The 24002-nt window shown below is 42.2% G+C and overlaps 1 long non-coding RNA gene across 4 annotated transcripts in view; it reads left to right on the plus strand.

Annotated features, from left to right (window-relative positions):
• Positions 1 to 4041, plus strand: part of LOC115945298 (uncharacterized) — a 32970-nt gene extending 28929 nt beyond the window's left edge. For all 4 annotated transcript variants that reach the window (XR_004079664.1, XR_004079662.2, XR_004079663.2 and 1 more), the window contains one exon: positions 2363 to 4041. This is a non-coding gene — a long non-coding RNA (uncharacterized lncRNA). The remainder of the gene's footprint in view (positions 1 to 2362) is intronic.
• The last annotated feature ends 19961 nt before the right edge of the window (positions 4042 to 24002 follow it).

Here is a 24002-nt window from a genome sequence, read left to right on the forward strand (position 1 = left end):
AATAGTGTCTTTGGAATCTATATTTTTTCAGACATCCTATACAATTAATCAGGGAAATCGCTGAAGAATATTGCAGCTCTGTCCCACAGCTCAATGTTAAACAGCTTGAACTACTGAAAGAATAAAGTGAAATGAAAATATTTTTGAAACTTATTTCAGATAAAAGTGCTTTTTTATTTTCATGCAACCAACAAATATGGAAGGATACATCTCTTAAAGACAATTTATTTCCAGACTTAGAAGGGTCATATGGGACTTTTTATCTTGTGGTTGTGTGGCAGAATTTCAGGACTCAAATTGTTTTCACAGCTGGAAAGGAGCTGCCCAACACAATGCTTTTGGGAATTTGCCCAGACCTTTGGCCTGTGTTGTGTGCCTGTTTGTATGTGCAAGTTTATGGTTTTCTTCTCACATCCCGTAGTGATACCCAAGTAACAAATATAGGAAAAAAAAATTATCATGAGGATGGATTTTCTAAAGTCCTGTGAGGAAACCTGTTTGTGCAGTCCTATAATTTAAATGTAATATTTTCATTCTGAAATTGCCTGTTAGAAAATCGCTGATTTGTCTCTAGCAAAGGCAAGGTGTGTTTCTACTCATACTTCTTCCCCTGGCTTTCAGAGCCCTTCTACATTTGAAGTCTGCTCAATTTCTCTATGTCTTCATGCCCAAACAGGAGAAGGCACTAGGAAAGGAATCCCTAGGAAAGGATTTTACTCTGTGTTCAGCCTGAAAAATGCTCCTGGCTGTGTGTAGTGTAGAACCCTGGGGCGGGTGGAGTTCATCTACCTGAAAGCAGAATTTACCCTATAAATTTTGATAAAAGACAGTGGGAGAGCCATGGGGTGGCTTCATTCCCAGAACAAGTAAATGTAGCAAATACAGACATTCCAGTGAAAATTATGGCTTTGAAGAGCCAGGAAAGGAAAATTGCTGAAAATTGCACTTTCTTGGTAGTTCTGAAACTGGTTTTAATTCTTAATTCAGAAATTCACAACTCTCAAGTCAGAGAAATTGAACATGGAGAAGGTAACTTCAACTTCTTACACAAACTGAAAGCATTCTTCTTATATGAGAAACATGTCCTAAGAATAAAAGCAATAAAATACCTCTTCAGTTCTGATCTTTTGATCACAAACCCCACAGATCTTTGCCATAACTTTTAATATATTACTAGCTAAACAAACTTTTTTTATGATCCCATAGTGATGTAGTGTCAGCAAAGTATTTTAAGCATGTGCATAGTCTTTAGGCTTCCTTCTAAGGCTTAAACTGAAACATAAAGTTAAATGCTTTGCTGAATAGGCATAGACTTTAGCCAATGAATGGTTAACTATGGTTACTAAAAATGTATCTGAGGCAGCTGACTGATACGGCACACCATTTCCTTACTTGTCCAGAGGCAAGTAACACACAGCAGTCTTCAGAATGCAGTTTTCAATGAAGTCACTAATTAGCATGTGCTAGCTCTTTAAGCTGTATAGTGTTTAAAGGATGAGAGGCCTACACTATAAAAGATTCTCTTAATAATATGACCTTTCATAGCTGAGATGCATTTTTATGTTGTAGGCCAAGTGGAACTGTAAAACAGAGCTTAGGGTTTAAAAAAGCAAGCACATGAATTTATAGGTAATAATAAGAATTTATAGGTAAACTGATTAGCGTCAGTTTTTTTTGGGTACCCAAGCTGATACTGAGTTATATTTTCAAAGGGGCATGGTGCCATTTGTTTTTTGTAGCTATGAGTTTTGCACACTCATGACACTGAAACGCTGTGTCTGCCTTCTGTGCTTCACAGATGGAAAACAGGTAATTAATCATTTTCAGCCATATTTGTATACCAGAACTATTGCACACACACCACCTGCAGGTGTAGGTTTAGACGTGACCTGTCCCAGCTATTGTGAAGGGCACAGAAATGGCTTGGTGGGGCAGGAGTGAAAAAAATAATTTTGAGGAACAGTGTAAGGATGTACAGCTGGAGGTGAAAAGATTGTCACTCTGTATAGCTCTTCTACTGTAACATTACTGGGATGGTTGGGGTCTTCCCAGCTGCAACAGATGCCTAAATTCTCCAGTTCAGCCCTGGAGGATGGTTGTTGGCTCAACTCTTCTGCATTTTGGCACGCTCCTTCATCCCCAAATGAAGAGCTTTTCTCAGATGCTGCAAGGCTTGGTTGGTTTTTAAACAGTCCTTTGCTGCATGTGGCATTGGTATTTACAATTGATCCAGCAGTGTTTAGTAGATGTTTACTTCTGAACTAAAGCTAGGGAACTATGGAAAGGCAGGATTGGAGGAGGGCCCCACCAGGGAAAGAGGCTTCACTGAAGCACAGCTAACACTTGCTTTTCCTTTCTGCAGGGAAGTCTCCCCATCTCAAAAGAAGTAAATCGCAAGAAGAAAAGTGAGGCAGAAGGGGCAAGCCTGGTTCCATTAAATGGCTACGGACACCATTTCACCAAAATCAAATACCTCTGCTCTTTTTAGTCATAATTTCTCCATTTGTGTTACATATGGTGTATGGGGTTTATGAGGTCATGGTGTCATATATCAGGAGTTGTTTCTGTGTAAATCATCCAGTGTAAGAAGAAACTATGGGACTCTGAGCCTTGCTTTAGAGAATAACAGTGGACAAATATGTACCATAAAAAATAGTTTTTAAAATTCTGACTCAAGCAAAAGCTCTCAGAATTTCACACTGTGAATCCATGTTTACAAACATTACAGGTGGGCCCTCAGGCCTAGTTCTACCACAGCAGTGTCTTCCACTACTCAGACTCCACTGCTCACACGCAACAGGTAAACCTCTCTCTCCATTTCCACAGTTCCAAACTGCTTCTTGCAGAGGCTGAGAGTCCCCCTTTTTTCATTTAGATGTAACAAGAGTAGTAGTTTATTTTCATTGTTTGTCTGTATATCTCAATATTTTATCCATGTACTCTTTTGATGTATAGAAGTAGTATGAAACTCATGGTTTCCTTGTGGTAAGTGATTGTGATGCTGCCACGGGATTTGAGACACTGATGAATGGTGCTATTTTGGACTTTAAATATGCTCCTTGGCAAGGTAGCTCTGATGGAGTTATTTTTTATTTCCATGTTCTGAGAAGGTGTTGGTACTTTGTTTTTCTGAATGTTGTTCTTTGGACTGGACTGATTTGTTTACTTGTGTCTTCAGTGTGGCTTTCTTATTCAGTGCTGTAGGTGAGAAACTACTTATAGTGTACAAGTGAGGAACTGATTCCCTATCAGGATCCACTCACAAACATACAGTTATAGTGGGAGCAATCACAAAACTGTAATTTACATAAAATCCCCTTTCTGACTCCTATCCACCTAATGGAGAAAGATGAGCAATAATTTTCCACCAACCTCTCAAAAATCTCTTTATTTTTGTCTTTTTTTTTCTTTTTTTTAAGACCTTTTTTTAAAGAGGGGACAAGTTTTAGTGTCCTCTTCAAATCCATAAAATAGGGGATATAGTTAGAAAAACACATCAAATTTCTGGGAGAAGTCCTAAAGGGGAAAGAGTACAGTTCCACAGTCAACATGTGGACTTTACATTTTTGTTCTTGCTTCCTGACTACTTTAAATGCAAAACAAGACAAAACACAAAACTTAACAGTATCATCTACTCATGGAGTGTTGTTGTGTTAGACACAGTCTGAAAGCCCACCTTAATTTTTTATATAATTCTGTCTTTTAGCTCTTCCTTTTCTAGGGCAGGCCTTGTTCTGAACTGTTTTAGCTTCTGACTGTTACCAATGCATGCACTGCACTTCCTAGACATCTTTTCTTCCCCCACTTTCTGTATCCCTTTTCTTGTACATTTTATTTTCAAGTAGATTAGATGCATATACTGTGCTGTATATAGAGCAAGAATATTCAGCAATTGTGGCATTTATGTATAGTTGCAGTTGTGTACTGCTGAAAATGCAGGCTTTTGTAACAATGTGATCTTTAATAATGCACTACAAGTACCCAATGTATTTTAGCTATTTTAGTTGGATTTGTTCAATAAATATGCAAGCTCTAAGGGTAGCTGTTATGTCTCTCTTTCCTTAACACAGTAAGGGAAGAGCTCCTCCTCTACACCTGTTCTTTACATGAATTCTGAAGGGTTTCTTGGGGAATATCTGGTGAAGTAAAGGTTATTCCTTTTGTTATCTGCTAAACAATAGCTATTAAGATAACCTAATGCCAGACAGGGAGCTGAGAAATGGTAGCTGCTGGACAATGGTAGTCATTAACTTTCAAGATCACAGCGTGGCTGGGCCAGATGTGACAGTTGATGCCATTTTTAGTAATCCCAGGAGGAGACTGAGGTGCTCTGACATCAAATACAATAGATTTCATTTTACACTTCTGATAAACAGAGGTAACAGGCTGTTTTCCTAATTTGTGCAATACAGTTTAAAAGAGTGTTAACACAGTCCTCTTTTTAAAAATACTTTTATTTAGGAAAAAAATAATGTCTGCATTTCTAACATAGGAAACAGAGCAGCATTTTTTAAAAAACACAAGCAGTTATCTACCACTTAGTTCCAGATGTAGGTCTGCCATCGAACTCTTCCAGCCATGAGAACAAACAAGGACAATTCTACATGCCCTGCACTGTCCATTCTTATTGGTGAATTTACTCAGGAACTGGGTTTGGTGTGATGACTTTGGTTGTATCGAGAAAACCAACCATATGCACATAGCACCTAATCTAAATGGCCACTGATCTTAATGTAGGAAGCACAACAGACTTGGCTAAAGCTAACTCTCTGGTTAGAATGCAGTTTTATCTACTCTAGTATATGTATTTGCATACAGACATTATGTATATAAAAATATATTCACACACACTTATATACATACATAAATGATGACAAACAAGTAATAGAATTAGAACAATGATTAATTGATCTTATTTTTCTTAACTGTGGTCCACTGGCTCTGGAAGTAAGTGAACCATTTCTAAGGGAGACATAGAATCATAGAATAGTTAGGGATGGAAAGGACCTCAAGATCATCTAGTTCCAACCCCCCTGCCATGGGCAGGGACACCTCACACTAAACCATGCCACCAAAGGCTTCATCCAACCTGGTCTTGAACACTGCCACGGATGGAGCATTCACAACCTCCCTGGGCAACCCATTCCAGTACCTCACCACCCTAATATTAAAGAATTTCTTCCTTATATCCAATCTAAACCTCTGCTGTTTAAGTTTCAACCTGTTACCCCTTGTCCTATCACTACAGTCCCTAATGAATAGTCCCTCCCCAGCATCCCTATAGGCCCCCTTCAAATACTGGAAGGCTGCTATGAGGTCTCCACGCAGCCTTCCCTTCTCCAGGCTGAACAGCCCCAGCTTTCTCAGCCTGTCTTCATATGGGAGGTGCTCCAGTCACCTGATCATCCTCGTGGCCCTCCTCTGCACTTGTTCTAACAGTTCCATGTCCTTTTTATGTTGAGGACACCAGAACTGCACACAATACTCCAAGTGAGATCTCAAGAGCAGAGTAGAGGGGCAGGATCACCTCATTTGACCTGCTGGTCATGCTTCTTTTGATGCAGCCCAGAATACGGTTGGCTTTCTTGGCTGTAAGCACACACTGCTGGCTCATGGTGATTAAAACATTTTTGAATTCCAGTACTAGTTTCTAGTATTTGAATTTGCTGGACAGGAAAGGCTTTTACAGCTAAAATATTTTAAGGGGTTACACACCGCTTCAGAACTTGCAGCTGCTGAAATAATAATTGCGTGACCTTCAGCACACATTTTAAATCTTCACAGAAACATGCCCCATTTTAATAAAGATATAAGGATCTGGTCTTGGATCAAACTACAAAAAAGTCATTCTTGAATACAAGAAATAACAGGGTTTTTTGTTAATATAGAGGATGTCTTACTTATAACAACTTTTAATATGATAACATTTTAGAAACTGAAATTTGCCAAAGATGATTTAATATACATTATGATTAATGGAGACTTCCTAAATAGGCAAATGTGATGTACACTTTTGCATCAGAATAGTGGCTGTGGCACACATAGCATTGGCTTCATAATATTAAAAACCTTCAAAATTAATATTAATTAATATTATAAAAATAATATTAAAAAAATCTACCTGCAGAAAAAAAAACAAAGCTGTGGTATGGCCATTTTAAGGAATACCTCTAGGACTTCATGCATGTATTTCCTGTAATACTTCATGAATCATCATTATTAGACATGTGTTGAAGAAACTGTACAGTTTGACTGTCTGGGACAGTATCTGCATGTGTCACATGTTTGCTCCTGTCTGGTGAACATACCATACCCCATCATGCATACACAGGATTGAAGGGTGCTTTGCACCCTTCCTCAGTGCTGGGGCTGGGGAGCTGGGGGACCAGGCTAGGAATCTCTCGCAGCAGAATGCTTGACACAGCATCGCACAAGTGAACTGTAGTACATGAAGAGTAATGGTGAAAGAAATTCTCACCCTTGGGACAGCAATATGTAATTTTTCTATGGCACAAAGAGACCTTGAGCTGGATCTGAAAAAGCTGATTTAGAGAGATGGTGGAAGGGCAGGGGTCGGGATCAGAGCAGGCTGGGGTTTCTCAGGTTGGCAGGAAGGAATGATTCATGTAGCTGGAAAGGTGATTTAAACAGTTGGGGAAAAAAAAATAGTGAATGCGTTTCACAGTCAGTTGATGCAGTACAGCATGATGAGCTGTCTTTTTAAACCCCTCATTAAATAAGTATTTGTGCAATAGAAAGGCTAGTGAGAGAACTTTTAAAGCATTATGGTTAAATATATTGATACAGGAAACATTGGATCTAACTGTAAACCTCGTAAAAATATACCACAAGGTATGTGGCAAATCAGTCCTCGTCACTCAACAAATCAACAAGAAAAAAAACAAAGATTAATTCTGCAAAATAGGAATAATAAAGGATAGCTGTTTTTCAGAAAGCATTTTAAACTATGCAGATAAAATCACAAATTAGAAACTAGCTGTTTCTACCACCAAGCATTATTTAAATGAAAAGTAAGGCAGAACAGCACGTGTTATCCATGAAATTTCAGTGCTAAAATCCCTACATTGTTAATTACCAAATGAAGAAAACATTAACCCTTACACCTTGAAGTTTATACTGTCAACAACATCCTGAGAAGTTGGGTTAAAAAACCTGATTCATATTCATAAGTTTATTCAGTGGAAGTTAGTTATATTCTATCTGCATGCATATGAAACCTATGCAAAAGAACATTAACTATTTTAAAATCAATATTACTTTAATGCCAGGCTCAATTAAATGGACTCAAATTAAATTTCTACTATTAAAGATGTAATAGATTCCAATTACATTTCCAATATTACAGAGGTACTAACATATAACAAAAAAAAAGTCAAAATACCAGATAAGAAGTTGAAGCCCAAAAAGCAAATTTAAATAGAACTAAAATAATTCCAGATCTGTCTCAACATCATCATGTTCCCATGAAAGAAAGAAAAGAGAAAGCAAACATGATAGTTGAATAACCTGGAGTATAACAAGCAAGCCAAGTGGGGTAATAGCTTAGCACTACTCAGCAGTGGCAAGGCTAACAGCTGGAATACGACATCCTCCTTGGGCACCCCAGCTCAGAGAAGATGGGTGTACATCAGGAAGACTCCAGGGGAATGAAGCAAGTGCGGCACAAACAATGGCTGATAGGGAGTGATTGAAAGAAATGGGTTGGTGAGTCTGAAGTGAAGCTAACAAACTGCTCTTCAAGGGAATAGAGCAAGATAGTCTTCAGTGTCATAAAACATGTTGAGGTAATATCTAGATACCTGGAAATGACTTTCAAAGGTGTAATGATAGAACATGCTTGAGTGCCAAGGAAGCAGCAGCTGGTGCTCATCTGAGATCTTTCAGATCCTCCAGAACATGTTGGCAAATATCTATTATACTTCATACTGTCCATAACTCTAAGCCAGATGATACTATCATGAAGTAATGATAGACTAGAATCAGGGATTCCTGTCTTTTTATGGCTTCCTAAAAACTTTCCTAGTACAGTGTGACCCCATAGATTTCCAAAACCATCCACAGTAGGCTTACATTCCCCACTCACCTTTTACTCATGCTGCAGTCTGAGGCCAGGGGGGCTGTCATCTACGTGCTAAGGCACCAGACCCCTTCTTGTGGTCCCTCACATCCCTGTTTACTGATTCGAGTTCTGGTGAAGTAAAACACAGAAATACTGGAACTTACATGGACTTCACTGCTACAGTCATGAAAACAGGGAGAGAATACAGCAAGCAATCAAGGGGAAATAGAAAGTTCAGAAGAAGTTATGCCTGTCTGAGCTAAAGAGATGCAAGGTTTGCAGAGAAAAAACATGAGTGTTACACTCCAATTTGTCATAGATATTTTCTTTTTCTGGTGCAGAGCTCTGAAATACCTTATTGAAAAAGCATAGAAAGCAAACTTGACCCTAGAGGAGAGACATTGGTGTTTTTTCTCCCTACATTTTGTGAGTAGGGAGCTGCAGAAAAGGCAGGCTGGCAGCCCCACTGGTAAAAGATGTAGCAGGAGATGAGACCAGCTCTGTGGGTACCAGCAGCATGCATTGATGCCTCAGCCTTGATTCCTCAGCTGTGCCTGCTTATCCTTGCTTGGGCTTCAAGACCAAGACCAATGTCTCTGCCCAAGGACGTGCCTGGCAACATTCACACAATGACCATTATGGTTTGACCTTGTGTCTCCAGCCCCAGGCTAAGTGGGTGAACGTGGTCAAATGGGGCACGTGCCCTGTAGCTTGCATCCTCCTGAAAAATGAATCCAGTATTTTGATATGTGAATACCTATGATGCAGACTAAAGAAGAAAATACATCTTACATTTATAGTTTAATGGCTATGTAAATGTAACCTAAAATCCTCAGGTAACCCACTAGCATACTGACAATCCTGCCTGCCTGTACATATTCATCTGAACCATTTTGTAAGTGCATCCAGAGCTCTGAGCTACCATCTGTCTATCAGGGTATGGCCAGAGCTCAAAGTGCTGTGTAGGCCAGTATAAATTATCGCAGGAAGCAGTGTAACTGCAAAATCAGCACTGCTTTAAGAAAAAAAAATAAAAAAAAGTCAGAATGATGCTCATGCTCTTTGTGCATTTGCTTCTACCTTACCCTTTCTGATATTGCCTTATCTCATTTGTCAATTTGTAACGTTTCAGAACAGCTTAACTTTGTTTCTGCTCTGAAGGCTCCAGTTTGGTGTTTTAAGTTGTGAATGAAAAGACTTCACCTTTTTATGCCACTTGGTGTGTGCTGCTTTTCAAAACTCTCAGTTCTTTGTGAGTCATCTAATATTTTCCAGCTGCTGATTCCAGAGGAAAAGATGTGACCCAGCAGCTAATGTTTTATACAAAGAAAGAGTTTGCACAGCGCTGTTTCAAATCAATGGTTAAACCCAGGTAATTGTATTATTGGGAAATTTATGTGAGTTAGAACAGATTCTGAAAGTTTTAGGAAGTCACAGCAATAAGTACTTTTTCTTCCAAAGCACATTCTCAAGAAGAAAGTGCTGAGTAGGCTTTTTCAGGGTGTTTTTTTGCACTTTTTTTCTTGTATTTTCAGTTGGGTTTTGCAGTCTCAAACCTTCAGTTCATCTGAACAGACTTCCATTAAAAATATAAGAGCCTAGAAAGCTGTGATTTTTTAGTACTGTGATTTCTCCTCTCAATACCTCACCTTCATAAAAGCTGCATTTTTAGCAGGGAATTTCAGCCTGTTTTAAGCTCCTAAATAAAAGTCTCTGTACCCCTCCACTCAAGACTTACCACTGACCATCCTGCTTTCTTCAAACTACCAGACAACAAGTTGTAGAGGCTGCTAAATTTAGGACTAGACTGCAGCAGGTTTGCAGCTATAACTGGAATTGCTTTACCACCAGCTGTGCAATCAGTCACATCTCTGACTGTACTGACAGCTGCTAGAGTTTAACGCATTAGCAGCCTCTCAGAGCAGCCTTTTCTCTGGAGGTTTCATTTCCCTTTGAGTCATTTTGGCTTGGTCACTTTTTCCTCACTGCTGTTTTCTTGGAGGTGTTTCAGACCATGAGTCACTTGTGCAACTTCACCAGGTGAAGTCCCCTGGGAGGCTTAGAAGCTGTTACGTTTCCAGCACAGACTTCAGTCGGCTGTTCAAAAACACCTGTAGCCTCTAACAAGTTCGTTTTTTTCCAAACCCAACAAAATCTGTTTCCTTGGTAGCACATCCTAGTTGGCAGTGCTATTCACAGGAAGGTTGCATGAGGACAGGGCTGTAAAGGGCAAAAACACCCTCCAAAAAAAGAGAGGGAGGAGGGTATAAAAAGGATGTATTGCTGTTTGCAAATAAAGAGCAGTAAGTTATCAGTAAGTTAACAGTAGCAGCAGGAAACATTTCTGTCAGATTCTGGAAAGCAAACCAGGCTAGGAAAAGGTTACATAAAGTGCAAAATTGCTACTATATAAAAGTGCAATTTGATCAACCAAATAAGAAGAGACGTGTTTCATGTTTTTCACTCTGAAACACAGCAATTTGAGCAATTTGAGGAAGTTCTTTTCAGTGGGGAGCCCTATGCTAGCAGACTTGCAATTTGCTATAAATGTTAAAGCTCACAGCATAGCCAGATCACACATAGAGAGCAGAGGGGAAAAGCAGGGCACTCATCACTGAATTTCATTTGTTGTTTGTCCTTTGACTGAAGAATTTGAACATTTAAAGTCAGAAGGGAGGCACTGGGCACCAACAGGGTGGTGCATAGCTTTGCACCCCACCTCGCATCCTGTCAGAGCCCAATGGGATTCTGTGATTCTGTGATCCCTGCAAACATTGAAGGTCAAGTTGGATGGGGCTTTGAGTAACCTGCTCTAGTGGAAGGTGTCCCTGCCCATGGCAGGGGGATTGGAACTGGATGAACTTTAAGATTTCTTTCAACCCAAACCATTCTATGACTCTATGATTCTATAATTGTGCTGTGATAACAGAATCACATAATCCCAAGGGTTGGAAGGGACCTCAAAAGATCATCTAGTCCAACCCCCCTGCAAGAGCAGGGTAACCTAGAGTACATCACACAGGAACTTGTCCAGGTGGGCCTTGAATATCTCCAACGTAGGAGACTCCACAACCTCCCTGGGCAACCTGTTCCAGTGCTCTGTCACTCTTACAGTAAAGAAGTTCTTTCTGATGTTAACGTGGAACTTCCTATGCTCCAGTTTATGCCTATTGTCCCTTGTCCTGTCACTGGGTATCACTGAAAAAAACCTAGCTCCATCATCCTGACACCCACCCTTTACATATTTGTAAACACTGAAGAGGTCACCCCTCAGTCTCCTCCAAGCTAAAAAGACCCAGCTCCCTCAGCCTCTCCTCATAAGGGAGGTGTTCCACTCCTTTAATCATCTTTGTGGCTCTGCGCTGGACTCTTTCAAGCAATTCTCTGTCCTTCTTGAACTGAGGGGCCCAGAACTGGATGCAATATTCCAGATGCGGCCTCACCAAGGCAGAGTAGAGGAGGAGGATAACCTCTCTTGCCCTACTAACCACACCCTTTCTAATGCATTCTAGGATGCCATTTGCCTTCTTGGACCCAAGGGCACATTGCTGGCTCATGGTCATCCTCCCATCCACCAGAACCCTCAGGTCCCTTTCCCCTTCACTCCTTTCCAGCAGGTCAACCCCCAACCTGTACTGGTACATGGGGTTGTTCTTCCCCAGATGCAAGACTCTACACTTGCCCTTGTTGCATTTCGTCAAGTTTCTCCCCGCCCAACTCTCCAGCCTGTCCAGGTCTTGCTGAATGGCAACACAGATGTTACCTTATCAGAGACTGCACTGCTCTGGTGTGAAGGAATGCATGAACCACAGCTCGTCTTCCTGCTGGGACACTCTGGGACCTGTAAATTTAAAATCCACTTAGCCAGCTATTAGGCAGTTTCTGGACAGGAATTAACCTTGTACTGATTTAGGGATTATGGCCCAGAGAAAGGAGTCATACCACAGGTTCCCTGAACCCTCACTTTTCCTCAACTGCTTTATTGGGCTTTGCACTGCTCTAATGTGCTTGAGAGGCAAAGATGACTTGGAACTGGCATCAAGAATGGGTCTTTGTACTGCTGATCCACAAGGAAGGCACAAGGGGACACAGCTCTTCTGTGGTAACTCCTACCTGGTTCATGCTGCAAAGTCAATGCCCTTTTATTTTGCACTCCTGCCTTGTTTGTGTACAATGCAGTGACTGTCTCCAAGGGCAGGTACTATTTTTGACTACTTCTGAAAATCATGCCACCTTTTTTTTTTTCCAGAATGGTACATATGAACCCACTTCAGAAATCTGGCTTTCTTTCTGTCTCTCACAATTACACATGAAGCACCAAACCTGCTCCTGCACATCCCATGAACAAACCATCCCCATAAGCATAAGTTCCCCTTGACGATACAGTGCCGTTAGGTAACTGGATTTCTGATGACTGGTAGAATATTACCTATGTTGTGGTTTTTGTTTCCCCCTTTGGTGAATAACATACTGTTTTATGGTTACACTTACAGTCCTGAACTCCAGAAAACACTAAGGAAAATAGAATAGGAATATCATGCAAAACCAAAAAAAAAAAATTCACAGAGACCTCACAGCAATAACTACTGGGATATGCAAAAGTGTTCATGTCAGAACATATAATTACAATACTAACTCATACAATACGAGCATCCAATCATTTTTTTATACTAAAATACAATTAATTAAACTATACTAAGGATGGTGTTTGAGACAAAACATGTATTTAAGAAGTCCATTTTGCTGTATTTTGTGTAGATAATTTCTAGTACTTCTATTCTTAAAGCAAACCATGAGAAATACAACGGTGAACATCACACTCTCCTTCACTTCATGAAACTCCCTGGGGCAATGCAGACATCAGGCCAGAGGTTTGCTGGATTATAAATAACCACATTTGGCCTGGGTGTTGCAGATTTATGCAAGTTCAGTGTGGAAAAGTGGATTAAGGGCCTATTTCTGAGCCAGGAGTTTGCTTTTATAATACAGGCAGGAAGGAAGGGAGCAGAACAAATCTCACTGCTGTCTCTCTGGGAGTGAGCAGAAGAGTGAATGGCACTAGGCATCTCTCATTTCCTATGCACCACAAACAATTCTTGTGCTATGGAACAGATCTTTTTTGACTATTTGGGATTTAGAGGGCAACAGCTAGTATGCTGTACCCTCAGTATGCCAGTGTGACAAAATAACTCAAGGCCACAATGGGTGCCTTTTATTTCCACCTGAGAGATGGGTGACCTACAAAATCGCTCTAGGTAGCAATCAGCTTCTTAACAGTGTATTTTGGAGGCATGTGTTTGTGGCTATCCGGGACTATCCTAAACACCTTCAATCTAGCAGGTCTTAACTGGTAGTACCCAAAGTACACCATTTCCATGCCAAGCCTGTGCCACAAACTGATTTTCTGATTTCATTCCTATTTCCAGAATATGTGGATGCTACTGTAAAGAAAACAAACAGAAAGACATAGTAGGTCAAAGAAACTACTTTATCCAATGCACTCAGACTTCTCTTACCTTCTACTATTTGCTAAAAATATGTTTTTTATGTTATGAAACAAAATTACATATGTCACTGTCCTGGACCATGGCATTTGCAGAAGTATGCACCCCATGTTGCCTATCTGAACAGTCATGTATGTCCAGTGTTGTGCTATTTTTTTTTTGATTGCTGTATTACCCAGCACTCATAGAAGGATTAGAGAGAAAATTTAAAGCTGAATGAGCTATTGTTGTGGTTTAAAACCGACCTGCACAGCTTGTGCACTCACTCTCCCCCCCTTGCTCCCCCAACTCCTGGAGAGTTAGGAAGGAGAATCCAAAGAATGTAGCCCCCACGGGTTGAGATAAGAACAGTTTAATAACTAAGGTATAAAGCAAATCCCTACTGCTACTGCTACTACAAACAATAATGATAAAGGAAATAACAAGTGAAGAGAATACAGCACCTCACCAGACACCAACCCATAACTCACCCCACCCTGCCCAACTGAGCACCGACTGATACCTCCTCCATCCCCCCAGAGCCTCTAGCCCTTCCAGTTAACTCTCGGTTACATCCTGGGTATGACGTGCTATGGTATGGAATACCTCTTTGGCTAGCCTGGGTCAGGTGTCCTGTCTCTCCTTCCTCCTGGCCTCCCCTCCTCCCTGGCAGAGCATGAGCTCAGAAAAGGCCTTGGACAAACCAAACATTTGAGCAGTAACTCAAAACATACTTGCTATCAGCAACCGTTCCCAGCCCGAAAGTCAAAACACAGCACTGCACCAGCTACCAAGAAGGAGAAAAAATGACTGCTACTGCTGAATCCAGGACAGCTATGCACTCCAGCTCGATATCTGACCCAAACAGTGCTCTCTGAGCATTCACAAAGATTATTAATTCTTATAAAAGTAAGCGGTTGTAAAATTAGAGTTAAAATCCCTAAGGGAGAAAGTTCATGGCTGCACCAGAAAAGCCTACTCCCCAGTGCCAGCATGCCCATGCTGCCTGCTGCCCAAGAGCCAGGAATATGCAGGGTGTTTGAAGAGGTGGGTATGCTTAAGTCCTTCAAAGATACAGCTCCTGATACACTAGTGGAAAAAAATTGCTTTTGAAAATGTAGCTGTAATTATTCTGTGCCTCCTTTTTCAAGAAGTAAGCAAAGCTAACATGAATTATTAGTTTTGAACTGTGGAGGACTGCAGATTTCTCTGAGGACAACTAAAAAATGTGCATTGAAGATAGCCCAAAGGCCAGAGCATGAAGTATGAGAAACTGATCAAGTTCATGGATTTCTTATGCAAACTAAGGCAAGTCACTCTGAATAAAATAACAAAGAAGAAGAAGTAAAAAGAAACCACCTACCAGGTTACAATGTTAGAATGTACTTTTTGGCACTCAAAATATGTAGTCTCCCACCTCAACCTGCCTACCCCTGCTTCATGGCCCATTTTTATTACAACTCCTCTATAAAAAACTATTTTCATGCTGCACAGCAGGGTTGCAGGGACACCTTAATGACTGAAACCCTAAATGCATGGTATATCTGATTCATGGAAGTATGATAGACACATGCAATGGTTGTAGTTACTCCTTTCTACACACCGTTACTACAATGATTCAAGAGACTGATTACTGACACTTCTGATCTCTACAGTTATGAAATATCTGCTAAAGCTAACAATACTTGTCTCAGTCCACATGTTTTCCTTGAATTATGTTCCTTCAGTCTAGTGGTAACATTCTGTAGGCTCATTTATAGTTCTTCTTTCTCCCTGTATATTAAGCCTTGACTTATTTATTTGTTGTGTCCACTTTGTTTTTTGCTGCTTTTTTGAGTCTCCTCTTAATGTAAACTATTCCCTGATTGCCTAAAGTGTTTAAGTTACTCACAGCTTTCCAAGACATTGTTGCAAAAATCCTATCATAGCTTTTAATAACAATAGTCACTATTGGTACTCAAATCTCAGATTAATTACACTAACACAACTAAGTATTTCTCTGCCTGAGTTATTACCCCTGGGTGAGTTGCTTGCTATTCTTATTGCTGGTCCTGAGGTATGGAATTTGGCCATTTTTTTTCCTCTGTCTTCTAATCTAATCCTTAAAGTCATTTGGATAAACAGATCTGTCTTGAGACCAGTAATGCTTTGCAACAGAAGTTTCCAATTCCTGCTATACACCACAGGGTATTGTGCAGAGGCATTTACTTCACGCTGTGAAAGTAAAGAGAATCATAGAATCATAGAATATTTAGGGTTGGAAAAGACCCTAAGATCATCTAATTCCAACCTCCCTGCTGTGAACAGGGTCACCTAGCACTAAACCAGTTTGCCTTAGCCAATCAAATTAGCCAATCAGCAAAATTTTAAAGAAAAATACTAAAAGTTTTAAAGTTTGAAACAGAAGGACTTACAGATATTATACAAACCATGTTTTAACAACCAGAAAGGATTCACTGAGAATAAAATCACATCCAACCCATCCTATTTCCTCTACAATAAGGTAGAGGTCTTGTGAAAAAATAGTAGAATACATAAATCTTGCTTTTCATTAAGTTTTTTGACATTGGCTGATGCAATCTTTTTATAAGCAAACTAGGTAAATCAGGTCAGGATGAAATACTGTTCAGTGGCTGTTAAACTGGAAAACCATACCATAAAATTGGAAAACCATACAAACAGAAAAGTGCTCAGCAATTTACTACAAAATAACAGGCATACATACATGTCATGGATTCAGCCGTGGCAGTCATTTTTCTCCTTCTTGTAGCTGGTGCAGTGCTGTGTTTTGACTTCTGGGCTGGGAGTAGTTACTTGATAGTGAGCATGTTTTGAGGGTGCTTTTGTTCAAGGCCTTTGTTTTTGTTCAAGTGCCTTTTGTTCAAGGCACGTGGTCTGCCGGGGAAGAGGGGAGGCCGAGAGGAAGGAGAGACAGGACACCTGACCCAGGCTAGCCAATGAGGTATTCCATACCATAGCACATGATGCCCAGGATGCATACTGGGAGAGAGAGAGCTGGAGGGGTGGAGCTCTGGAGGAAAATGGAGGAGGGAGCACGCGGTGCTCAGCCGGGCAGGGTGGAGTGAGTTGTGGGTCGGTGGCTGGTGGGGTGGTGTATTATTTTCGCTTGTTATTGGCTGTATCATTATTATTGTGTTATGCCTTAGCTATTAAACCGTTCTTATCTCAATCCGTGGGGGCTACATTCCTTGGATTCTCCTTCCTAACTCTCCGGGAGTTGGGGGACTTGGTTTAAACCACGACATTTTTTGGCGCCCAACGTGGGGCCCGAGGGTTTGAGATAAGAACAGATCTGAGCGGATTTATGGTCTCTTGTCACAATGCTGATTTATTGGCTCTTAGAGGTTTTTCTCTGGATCTCGCGGTTTCGGGATTTTGCCAGGTACTTTGTGTATGGATTGGATGTGTTTGTGTCTGTCGATCATGGGGCTTGGGCTAAAGCTTTTGTTTCACTGTACTTTGTGTCGGAGGCTTGTAATACGCTGGGGCTCCGGCAGCAGGGGGGGATGGACGTGGCCGTGGATTTGGACTTGTACCGGGCCATCCTGCTGCTCTTCGCCGTCCTTGCCCTTGTCTTCATTTCCGTCTGTGTGAGGCTGCTTGAGGCCGGGAAGGAGTGGCCCCGGGAGCTGCCGGCAGCTGAGGCTGCCAGGGAGAGCGGCACGGGGAGCTAAACAGCTGTGGCAGAGCAGCGGGAACAGGCAGAAAAGGAGCAGAGGGAGGCGGTAGATGAGCAGCAGGATCAGGCAGTGGGGGAGGTGAGTCCCGCGGCCATTCCCAACCCTGCGACGTCCGAGAGTGTCCCCCGGAAGTCGCCCACCAAGCCCCAGCAGGATGCAGGAGACCACACAGCATTTCCCAGCAAGGCAGAGAAGGAAGATCTGGACTCAGGAGAAGAGAAGCTGGTGGTGGGAGAACTGGCAAGCAGGGCAGCTACATCAGCCCCAATCCCAAAAGTTAAGCAGAGTCAGGTTTGGGTCTTGTCTAAGGTTAGACAAGTACATAGGAGCACCAGGAGACTGTCCCCAAGGCTGGACAGTCATGAGTGGCAGGGCATGTGGGACAGTATGGCCAGATATCTGGTCCGCTGGGTCCCTCCAGTGCTTTGGAAGCATTGGAAGTGGAAGGCAGCTGTATGGAGTCCCCGGCAGCAAGCTGTAGAACTGCTGAAGGGGATGGTGAATGATTTTGAGCCTGGTGGGCCCAGATACTTCAGGCCATCATTCCAGAGATGCAACATAGAGATGTCTCATGATCGAGGGGTGGACTTAAGAGTGATGGTGTATTGGAAATGTGGGATCTGGGCATGACGTGAATGGTATGGAATAAGGGGTGGATGTGAAATATACAGGAATGATTTGTGTCAGGAATTTAGGCGTCCTTGTTGCCATTGCACTTTGTGTGAAACCAGCCCTCCTTTGTGACAGTGATTATCATAAGTACTCCTGTCAATAAGGAGAAACAAAGGGGATAATCTCTCCTAATCAATCGCTTTGTTTTTCAAAGGGGACTTCCGTTTAACGGTTTGACTGGCCTAAGGAGATTAGATAACCAAGAGATACATTTTGTTACAGGATGTTGCAAACTTGGGTACTAGGCAAATAACCATATAAGGTATAGAACAAAATGTTAAGACTACATTAAGCTTGTAAGCATTTTTCTGTTAATACATTACTAAGAAAATTCAACAACGTCTTCACCGGAGAAAGACCCCAGCAAACAAGAAAAGAACAAAGGAAAGGGGCCATGTCGACATTCGGGTAAAGAAGACAACAGGATTGGCTAAAACCCAAGACTGAGAAGTATAAGAGACTGTACTCCAAAGATCCCAGTGTGCGTTGCTGGTGGAGCGGAGACTCCCCTGCGCACCCAGCGCTGTTTTGCTTATTGCCTCTCTTAAATTTCTAATCAATTGTGAATAAAATCGATTGGGACAAAACCCGGTTTGCGGTAAATTTTTATAACAAAATTGGTGACCCCAACGTGATCTCTGTGTGGCTGCTGGGGACTATGGCTCTTACGAGGAGGCGCCCCACGCTTTGTGGCTCAGGGGGTTCTAGTCCTGAGCAGTTCTGTGAGATCAATGAACAGAAAGAGACAATAAGCAAAAGAATTGAGCTCCCTGAAAACTGCAGTACAACCTCCTGTAATTCTTGTGCACGAAGACCCGGATGAGAACAGCGGACTGTAAGTATCGTTCGGTTGGGAGGAAAGCCGGTGTGTGTGTGTCTGTGTGGAACGCAACTACAGTTGCGTTGCGTGGTTTTCTCGGACCAGGGTTCCAGTACGGAAACCAAATGGTAGAGATGGAGTGTGTGGTGAAACATGAACCAGATACCCTGAATCTGTAAGAATACAGGTTGGGTTATCAGGATTCATGAAGTGAGTGTGGACCTCTTCTAGGTGTGTTTCCAGACTCCCGCGAGGGACTTGGCTGCTGAAGAAGGGAAGTGATAGTAATTGAGTGAAAGAGAATACACCCGGCAAACGGGTCACAGTAGTGTTTGCAACTCTAACCCAAGGAAGGGGCCCAGGCAGAGGTCCCATTCCCAGGGGCCCAGGCAGGGGTCCCCATCCCTGGGGCCCAGGCAGAGGTCCCAGTCCCGGGGGCCCAGGCAGAGGTCCCCGTCCCTGGGGCCCAGGTAGAGGTCCCAGTCCCGGGGGCCCAGGCTGAGGTCCCCATCCCTGGGGCCCAGGCAGAGGTCCCCGTCCCTGGGGCCCAGGTAGAGGTCCTAGTCCCTGGGGCCCAGGCAGAGGTCCCCGTCCCTGAGTCCCAGGTAGAGGTCCCAGTCCCGGGGGCCCAAGCAGAGGTCCCAGTCCCTGGGGCCCAGGTAGAGGTTCCAGTCCTGGGGGCCCAGGCAGAGGTCCCCGTCCCTGGGCCCCAGGTAGAGGTCCCAGTCCCTGGGGCCCAGGCAGAGGTCCCTGGAGTAAGACAATGGGTCAGAATAAGAGTCGTAATTATAACCCAGGAAAGGATCCAAGGAGAGATCCTAAGAATAAAGCAGGGAGCAACCTACCAGATATACCACCAGACAGTCCCCTGGGGTTAATGATAAAATACTGGGACATTCGGCCGTCCCAGGAAGGAAAAAGTAAGGAAAAAATGGTCCATTACTGCATGGAAGTATGGACAAAAGAAAAAAAAATTCAACCCAATCATTTGTATTGGCCGATATTTGGGTCTTTTGATGATTGGATATGTCAAGCTTTAAATTTATATGTGAATAGAAAAGCACCGTTTAGCCAGGAAGAAAGTGAGTATGCAGCTCTATGGAAGGGATCATCAGCGAAAGTTTCATTGTTCCCCCTAAAAGAAAAAAACCCAAAAGGGAGAAATCAAACAGACCATCTCGGGAGCCACTAGATAATTTACCACCCCCGTATCTGGGGCAGGATTCGGAAGAGGAACAAGGGGATACTTATCCCCCATTAACACCTAACTCCGTCCCGTCGGCTCCCCCTCCTTCCCCTCCTTCTGCCCATACTAGAAGTAAAATGAGGACACAGAAAAATGAGAAATTAGACAAAGCGGAGGAAATAATAACGTTAGCACCCCTCCGCGAAGTTCCAATGGGGGGAGAGAAAGAAAAAAAAAAAAAAAAAGGTCCATTCCAGTATGGAAGTGTGGCCTAAAGAGTAAATTTGGCCTGACGCATGGCCTGGGGCTGCTGGTAAGGCGTGCAGAGACGTCTGGCACACAGCGAAATTCCCCTTGATAGGTAGGGCTTGCAAGCGAGGTGCTTGTCAACCAATAGAGCGGCTGCCGGCGATCCTGGAAGCGGATCGGGCGAGTTCGGGTTTTCGCTACATCCCAAGTTTAGGCGGAACCATAGTGTGAGTGTGTGGGATCCCGTGTGTGAGTTTGTGTTTCTGTGTGACTGAGACGTAGCAGAGCTACGAAGTGAATGTGTAGTCCCAGTCCGCGGTCTCCAGGAGGAGAGCGGCCGGAGACGGACATAGGGTCTATATTTTTTTTTGGACCTGTGTGTCCTGTCTGTGAGGGGGGGGGAGGGGGGGGCTGGCTGCCCTCCCGCTGTCCTTTCTGTGTAACCCTGTGTGTGTCCTGTCTGTGAGCAGCTTAGAAAAGGGCAGAGGGGGAGTGTCCGGCTGCCCCTCTCGCTGTGTTTTTCTGTCCTGTGTATCTTCTTGTGTGTGTACAGCCATTAAGTAGCTCAGAAAATCCCTGTGTGCCTTGTGGGAGTGTAACTATATGTGACTAGTGACATTTTGCTTGGATACTGTGGCAGTGCTCTCGGCGCAGATTCCACTTTTACAGGCATGCAGAGTGCCAGTGGGGCAGATATTGCTCTGGGTTTCTTATGAAACACTGGCGGGTCAGAAATTATAGATACCCAATCAGTAATTCTCTGAGAACAAAAATAAAATGATTATTTTATGGAAAAAGCCACAAAAGTTCTGGAGGATCTCTGGGAGGTTAAAAAAGGAAAACTGGGAAAGGGTTTGTAAGAAAGTATCAAAGAAAATTTGAAGAGGCATGATTGCAAAGGAAATTTTGCTGTAACCGAAACGATGATCTAACAACAGGGGAGCTGATCTTCAGAACCCAGAGATATTATTGTACTGACCCCCTTAAGAATATCATACAACTTGTGTGTAGGTGCTCTCATTTTCATAAGTGCATTTGCAGAGCACTGGGAAAGAGAAGCTATAGAGATCTGTAAAAGATTGGCTGAAATGGGAGCCGGTCAAGACAAGGAAATTCTGAAGAAAAGCCCATTGGGTTACATTTTGGCACATTGGAAAGAACTGAGAGGGTCTTCTGAGGCCTCTGTAAACAAGGAAAGGTTGGTAAAATATTGTAACCAGTGCTGACCTTCATACACTTTAGAAGATCAGGAAAAATGACCTAAAATGGAACTTTGAATTATGATACATTGTTATAATTAATGTTGTTTTTGAGGTGGCAAGGAAAATGAAATGAAGTAATGTATGCAGATGTGGCAGAGTGCAAAATTAATATACCTCTGCCAGATCCCTTAATTTTGGCTTTGGAAAAGGACAAAAAAAAAAAAATTCAAAGCTAAGCTGAAGAGATGTTGTTCAGATCGTGATACTGGGGAAAGATGTTTAAAGTTAAGGAAGACCAAAGGGAAAGGAGGGGAGCTCGAGCAGCTCCTGTGTTTGAGCATGGGATGGGTGCCAGGGTAGGCAAACAAGTGGAAACAGACATGTTGACAGATGGACTGAAGGGCTGTTGGATAAATGTGGACCGGGAGTAAAGGAGGAAACGTGGAAAGTGGATAAAAAAAAGTGGTTGCTTTGAAACTGGTAGAGAAGGAATGTTGAGCAGAGGTGGGGGAGTAGGCTCTTCTGTGGAACCGGATCTGGTGTGTGCTATGGGGAGTCTGGACCCTGGAAGTGAGACTGCCCTGGGGGGAGTGCCATGGGGCGGCTCCGGTGAATGAATTAGAACTAGAATGACAGGATACTAATAAAAAGCTGAAAATAAGAGAGTTTATCACCTCGTTGGGAGGGACCATTTCTTGTTCTTTTAACTACAGAAACGGCGATAAGAGCTGCTGAAAAAAAAAGGTGGACACACTTGTCTCGAGTAAAAGGACCCATAAAAGAATGGAAAGTTGTGACTGAACCCAGAGATGCCAAGCTGACCCCCTAGAGGACTTGGATAAGTAACTGAGAGAATTCATATTGACTCCTGTAAATCTGATATGGGAAATGAAGACATAGTTGAAATTATTTTAAGAAACCATAGGATAAGGGCCAGTACTAGTCCATGCCCTCCTATATGCAAACACTGCAATTTGTATATTGGAGCCAAGTGTCCCAATTGTTTGAAGCATATTATTACTCATAGGGGAGACCATGAACAATTTTTGAGAAATCAATTACAGTTCTTTTTGCATTCAGTGTGAAATTACCACTTCGTTGGAACAGTTGTTGTGGGTCAAATACTACTGCCATAGTAGCTGATGGGGAATATACCTTTAACCTACCAGAGAGGGCAAGACCGGAGGGAGTCGGTGCTGCAGCTGAAAAGGTCTGCCGAGGGCTGCAACCCCTGGGGCTGTGACCGCTGAGCACTATGATCCTGACCGGACCTCTTTTGGTGTTGGTTCTGATAGGAACCATATGGGAAAGTGCCGTGGCTTTTAAAAACATTCACAACAACTGTAGTTGAATGTATTACCACAACTAGATGAGGGAGAATAACCTCTAAAACCTTGGTATATCACACTGTTTATGAATGCAAAGGAACAAAGATAGGCAGTTGCATATATAATCAAACCCAGTATGAATTGTGTCAGGAAAAACAAGCAAAACTGGGTGTTATGATCCAAAGGAACTTCCAACCTTGTATTGGGTAGAAATGAGAACAAATTCAGAAGGGAGATTAATTGGAATAAGTGAAGTTATAACCAATTTGAGTACCCCACTGCCAATGATTTTTGATGCATGTGATATTATAGATGAGGATTTAGATACTAATCGTGGAAGTTTAGAGTGGAGGCGGTACTACAGTAGCCAACCAAAATATATTTGCCCAGGTGGATACCAATGTCATATAAATCCTGATTATGTACCTAATCAAACAGCTAGGTATCAGTCATCACACCTCTGTGGAAGAAAAGGATGGTCTTGTGTATGCTGGGATACTGCAGGCTAGGGATGTGATTATCAATGTAAGACTTCACAAGCTTCAATAGCAAGAATACAAACAAACAATAACTGTACAACCCGTGCCTGCAATCCAATAAATCTAACTCTCATAGATTTGAAAAAAAAATTGGAAACAGAAGCAAGTAACTAAAATTGGACTTAAGATATATGGAACTGGGGAAGACCCAGGTGTGATTATTAGTATTAAGATCAAAGAAAATATAGAGAGTAAATACAACTTCATTTATTATTCAATTCCTTCTATAATGAAATGGAAACTGGAGTCCAATATGAAATCCTCACAGTTGCTAAAAATCTCTTTGTAAATCTTGCTGAAAATACAGCTAAAGCATTGAATGTAACTAACTGCTATGCTTGTGGGGGAACTAACCAGGGAAAGAGATGGGCCTAGGGGGCAATGGAGAGTAATATAAGCGACCCTACAATCTGGAAAAATCGAAAAGGAAACAAAAGGAGACAACAATGGATCTTGCATATGGGTATAATCGGAAAAAGTTGTTGGCAAAATTTAGAAAATGGTGTAAAACCAATAGGAAATTTACTTTGTGAAGGGGGTTATATGTGGAAGAGAGCAAGGAAAGACTGGGAAAAATGGGGAAATCCCATAGAAATAAATCAACAATTCAGTAACTGGACTAATGGAACTAACATACCAAACAGTTGGCCCACTCCAAATGGATATTATTGAATCTGTGGTAAAATAACCTTTGCATTTTTACCCCAAAGTTAGACAGGATCATGTATATTAGGAACGATCA

Source organism: Melopsittacus undulatus, chromosome Z, assembly GCF_012275295.1.
Source record: "Melopsittacus undulatus isolate bMelUnd1 chromosome Z, bMelUnd1.mat.Z, whole genome shotgun sequence".
NCBI lineage: Eukaryota > Metazoa > Chordata > Aves > Psittaciformes > Psittaculidae > Melopsittacus > Melopsittacus undulatus.